We start from the raw sequence: 5,813 nt of genomic DNA on the forward strand, positions 1-5,813 counted from the left end.
TGTCTTGGGTGTCTTTGCCATTTGTCATCCATCACCTGCAAAACATGGTCACACGTGACGGAGAGTAATTGGTATCGATGTCCCTGCTGGGGGCTCTCTGGGGTAGAGCTCCCAGTTCTGGGAAGTAGCCTCTAGTAGCTACTGCCATAGCTGGTGGGTAAGAGCAGGCCTAGTTTGAACCTGAGCCGGATAGACAGTGGGAAGCTGCGCGGAGAGACACAGACGTTGAATTACCATTCTAGTGTATCTCTCGCTGGAGAAGGTTATTTGAGAGGTCCTATTTCCTGAGGTCTGGTCCTTTAAGAGTTTGATTTAGTCTATGTATTCTCCACATTTCGGTCTGATCCTTTCTTTAAGATGAGACTCATGTAGCCCAGGCTAGCCTCAGATTTACTATGCTAAAACCAAGAGTGACTTAGAACTCCTGATCTTCCTAAGATTAAAGGCATGCCTGGTCACATCTGGCTTTTGGGTGGCTTTTTAAAATCCAGAGATCCAGGCAACTAAGCCAGTATCTCAGAAAGGGAAATCCAAACTGGTACATCTTGACTATCCATCCTGTAGGTCCATTTGAAGCCAGGGGTGTGAACTTCTGAGCCAAAGATATCAGCACTAGAACCAGTTCTAAATCTCCCTTGGTTGCTAAAACCAACTGTTTGTTCCAAGTCTTCTCTGAATATCCCTTAGTGAGCCAGAGCAGGCTGAACCTGGAGCCCTCGGGAGACACCGTTCAGCGGGTTCTTTAGGGAAGCTTCCTGCAGTCTGCTGATGGATTGACGAAGCACAGGACCAAACGGTAAAAGGCGCCTGTGCTGGGCTGAGATTCCGCATGTCATGCTCAGTTTCCATTGGCGCCCCTGTCAAAGCATTGCGTTGTATTGCTCCGGGAAATAGATTGGCAGTTCTTAGTCCCTGACTCAAGGACCGTGCTGTTGCAGTAGGCATGTGTAGAAGGCTTGCCTGTGTAGCCATTTTCTCAGTGACATACACTTGGAAAGAAATTAGCCCCAAATCCCAAGGATCCATGAATACGTATGTGTTCCATGCTAACTCAAGCTTTGGGGTAATTGATATTATGACCCCACTGGTCAGAATGTATGGGGTTACATGGAGATCCTATTTCACTGTGAGCCTCAGAACACTGACCTGTCCATGCGCATCCCCGGTTCATGGTTTATATCCTCATGTCCCAAGCATAGATGGGTAGACATCATTTGAAAGGTGCCCTGGGGACCAAGTGTTCCGGTGGTGCAGAGGTTGGGGTGAGCCGTGTCCCTAAGGGTCCATGTGTTGAAATCTTAACTCCCATTGTGAGATATGAAGAGGGTATAAATTTAATCTGGCCATGATGCTTAGAGGTGGGATTTGGGGGGAGTGACTAGGCTTAGCTAGGGACATCAGTGTAAAGCCCTGTGATCCAATTCTGGTGGCTTTATCAGACGGAAGGAGACCTGGATACAGACACACATGAGCTCCCCTCCTTTCTGCCCTGATGGGTTAGTGGCTTTGACTACACCCACTCTCTAATTCTGAGAACTTCACACTTTAACCTTTATGTGCTTCACTGCTGGACCCAGGACCTCCCCCCCCCCCCCCCCCAGTGAAATCAAGTCTGGGACTTAAATGGGAAATACAGAAAACAGACGTATCGCTCATGAGACTTAAATTTAGGGAGTATATACCTGGTGTGGCCAGGAGGCAGCCCGAGGAAGAGGAGAACGTGAGGGAGATACAACTTAGAGAAGGAACAAGAGGATTCCTGAGTCCAGTGACTGGGGCCGCGGCCTCGTGGGTGCACGAGGAAGCACACTTCATTTAGACTCTGCAGCCTGTGAGCAGGTTTGCATTTCTGCCGTTTATTTTCCTTTTGACTCGAGATTGTCTTTGACGTCCCTCATTTACAACTGAATGTCCTTGCTGGTCTGAAATCCCACAGCTGTCTCGGTTCTCCTCCAGTAAGGAAATCTGATCTCGGCAGTTTCTATCCTTCCTAGATAATATCCCTGATTATGCCTTTTCGCAATAAACTGTGTGTTAGTAGGAATCAGTAGTGCTTTCCAGAATTTATTAATAAAAACTGATAAAGAACTCTGCCTTGGTGGCTGAGTTCAAGTTGAAGTAGATGCACGTGCTCCATAAAGCCTCTGCATGTGCACTGGAAGACACAGAGCTTCAGATGGCCTGTGTACAGTGGCTGTGACTGTAGTGACAGTTGCCCGCCGCTCCACAGCTTGGAAGAATTGCTTGCTTATACACTGGGCTTCAAATTTCCCATCGCAGTAAAACTGGAAAAAGAGAGAAAGAAATAGCCAGCCATTTGGCTCTCACTGACTAAAGCATAGCATCGATTCCTCAATTTAGGGTGATTTATGTCATTCGCATAAAAGCAATAGACAGCGAATGGAGAGAGCCGTGTCCTAACTTGAAATTTAAATATTGGGTTACCATAGAAAACTATTGCCTCATGTAGAAAAACTGTGATTAATACATTCATAATACTGAGAATTTCATCAAAGGAAGCGCCTATTAGTTTTGGCTTGAGCTAGGTGGGGAAAAACAAAAGAACTACCCGTGGAATAATTACTCAGCCGTGTAGGTATATCTCAGGAGCATCAGTTAATAAAGCAAACTCCGAAGAGCCAAGAGGATGCCCACAGTGGTACAATTGGGCATCAGGATCAGGGGAAGAAGAGGGCTTGAAGAAATTCTCTGTGGGTGAGACGCCCGCTACAAAAGCGTGAGTCTGAGTTTGAATACCCAGCACCCATGTGAAGAGCCAGGTATGGGGATACACGTGTGGACTCTTGTCATTGAGAAGGGGACAAAAGGATCCCAGAGGTTTGCTGACCATGAAGTCTAAATGAAGGACTGTCTCAAAAAAATGGGGTAGAAAGGAACTGAGATCTTGGACTCCATATGCACACGCAGACATGTGTGCATAGCTGTGCACACAGAGAAGGAACCTGGGAAGTGTCTGTATTACTTTTGAGGAAGAGGGGTCTTATTTTGGTTCATGGTACAGTCCACCGTTGTGGGGAAGACACTGCCCTGTGAAGATCCTGGCCATGTTGCCTGCAGTCAGGCCGCAAAAGGAGATGAATGCTGGCACTCACTCCTTTTTGTTCAGCCCAGGACCCCAGCCCTGGGGATGGCTTTACTCACATTCAAGATGGCTCCTCTCTCCTAAGCCAAACCTCACTGGAAATCCAAAGGGTTATCTTCTATGTCAGTAGTTCTCAACCTGTGGGTTCCAGCCACCGGAAAAAAAACATATTTCCCATGGTCTTAGAAACCGAAACACCACTTGGTAGCAAATTTACGGTTATAAGGTAGCAATGAGAATAAATTTATGGTTGGGAGTTCCTAAGACCATTGGAAATTCTGTTTTCCGGTGGCCATGACCCACAGGTTGAGAACCGCTGTTGTCGGCAATCCTAAATCCCATCGAGTTGACAGTCAAGATTAACTGCCAGAATACTTGCCGATGGAAGAATACATGTCACATTGAAAACATAATTTTACGTTGGAAAAATGAATGAAGCAACCCACTCTGTTTATCTCTGTAATCAACTGCAGAAAAGAAAACTCGGTGAAATCATCAGCTCTTGGGATTTGTGAGGATTGAGGGTGGGGCTGACTGCCAACAGGCAGGTTCAGGGAAAAGGTTCTGCAATTACCCACGATGGCAGCACAGCACTGAAAACACACCCGAACTGCTGAATCGCACACTTTAAAGTTAGTGGGTGCTATTTGACTTTTATCTGTTTCCCAAAATTATATGAAATTCAGTTCCTAATGGGTTGTTGACAGGAACTTTGGTTCAACGTAGAAAGGAAGCAACAATTACTCTACGAGCAGTGAGGTGCCAGGGTTATTCAGCTTTTTGCTTTGTGTAGATTCAGCTGAGTCTTCTCCTACAAATTCCTCTGGCTGAATGTAAGTTTGGCGTGGCTTGTGGGAGTGGAGGGGGGGAAGGAGAAAAAGATAGGGCCTACGAAGTTCCATGTGTCATAAAAATCTCTGACAGCAAACAGAGGAGCGCTGGATCCCCCTGGGATATGCTGAGGTATAACTCGGAATCCATTGTTTGGGGATGCTATCAGGAAGCCTTGGCTCTAGAGGAACCAACCTGCTCTAGTCTGGTGTGGTGGTGTCCTTTGCCTGTAATCCTAACACCAGGGAGACGGACACATGAAGATCACAAGTTCAAGGCTACGTGTTGAGGCTGTCTCAAAACAAAAGACAGAACAGAAGCCCCTAACCCTAAAGGTTAAAAAAATCTGATCTGGTTTAAATATTCACATATGTAATAGAGTCCAGGTTAGTAGCTTCCTTTCTGAGTTCAAAGCTCAATAACATGACCAAGAACTGTTTTCTCGGCCCTTCTTTTCTGCCTTCCTCACCGACCTAAAACAGAGACAGGATTTGCAGGGATCATAGGCAGGTAACTTCTTCCATCAGGAAAGGCTGGTAGGCATTGAGGAACAGGGTCCTTGTCTCCCTTTTAAGAACGCAGTAGCGTCTTCAGAAACCCAACAGACTCCCTCTCCTCCAGTCTCATTGACCAGAATTCTATCTCTTGCTTATGTCTAAACCAATCACGGGGCAAGGATCGTGAGAAAATACCTTTGCCTTGTTTACCCAGAACCATCCCTAGAGGCCAGAAAAGGACTCATCTTTGTCTAAAGACATGAAGAGTAAGAAAAGCTAAGATTGTGGTAGCAACAGCTGGAGGGGGCACTCTGGGCAGGTGGCAGTGCCTGCCATGCAGAACCCAAGTCTGCCCAACCGGCCCTAGCGCCGCCATGATTAATGTCTCCCAGCAGGTGAACGTGGCCTTGTCATCAGAAAAAATAGCCATTATATGGATTCTTTGTCTGAAAATGTGGCCATCTTTTTTCTTTTAAACTAGTTTTTTCCTTACTTTAAGTGATGTACTCCCCTATGACTTCAGAGGACCTCGCTCGCCCAGGTAGGCTTTACTGAAGCATCATTTTAAAAAAAAGTAAATAAATAAAAGTTCTTGCGTTGGGAGGCGGCTCACTCCACAGGCTGACCTGAATTTTTCAGTTGAGAACTGAGCTTGTCATTAGTATTTGCCACACAGCTGGGCTTGCCCCAGTTCCCGAATGTCTCCACCCCCAGCCCCCACACCCTCAAATTAAAATCCTAATGAGTTTCCCACTGGTGAAGAGGAGCCACGGCTCTGTGTTCTAGCCCCTGGAAGCTGCCAGGAGCTCAGTAGCTTCGTAACTCTGATTGAATAACGGCTGCCTTGCTCTCCCCTCTTGTTTGTATGTTTTCTTGTTGAGGGTATTTTTGTTTTTTTGGTTTGTGTGTGTGTGTGTGTGTGTGTGTATGTGTGTTTTGGGTTTTTTTGTTTTTGTTTGTTTGTTTGTATTTTTGGTTTCCGAGAAAGGGTTTCTCTGTGTAGTTCTGGCTATCCTGGAACTCACTCTGTAGAGCAAGCTGGACTCAAACTCACAGAGATCCACCTGTCTCTGACCCCCTCCCCGCCCCCAAGAGCTGGGATTAAGGGCACGCGCCAGCACTGCCCGGCTCTGGTTGAGTTTTATGTTATGATTCTTTTTAGCAGCCAAAAGTTGGTATGCACCTCATTTTATGCATTGCTGGTGTGACCTACTCTGATTTTGAACACTTATTTTATTCATTTTTTAAAAAAACAATTAGGAGCCGGGCGGTGGTGGCGCATGCCTTTAATCCCAGCACTCGGGAGGCAGAGGCAGGCGGATCTCTGAGTTCGAGGCCAGCCTGGTCTACAAGAGCTAGTTCCAGAACAGGCTCTAGAAACT

Source organism: Arvicola amphibius, chromosome 17 (genome assembly GCF_903992535.2).
Source record: "Arvicola amphibius chromosome 17, mArvAmp1.2, whole genome shotgun sequence".
NCBI lineage: Eukaryota > Metazoa > Chordata > Mammalia > Rodentia > Cricetidae > Arvicola > Arvicola amphibius.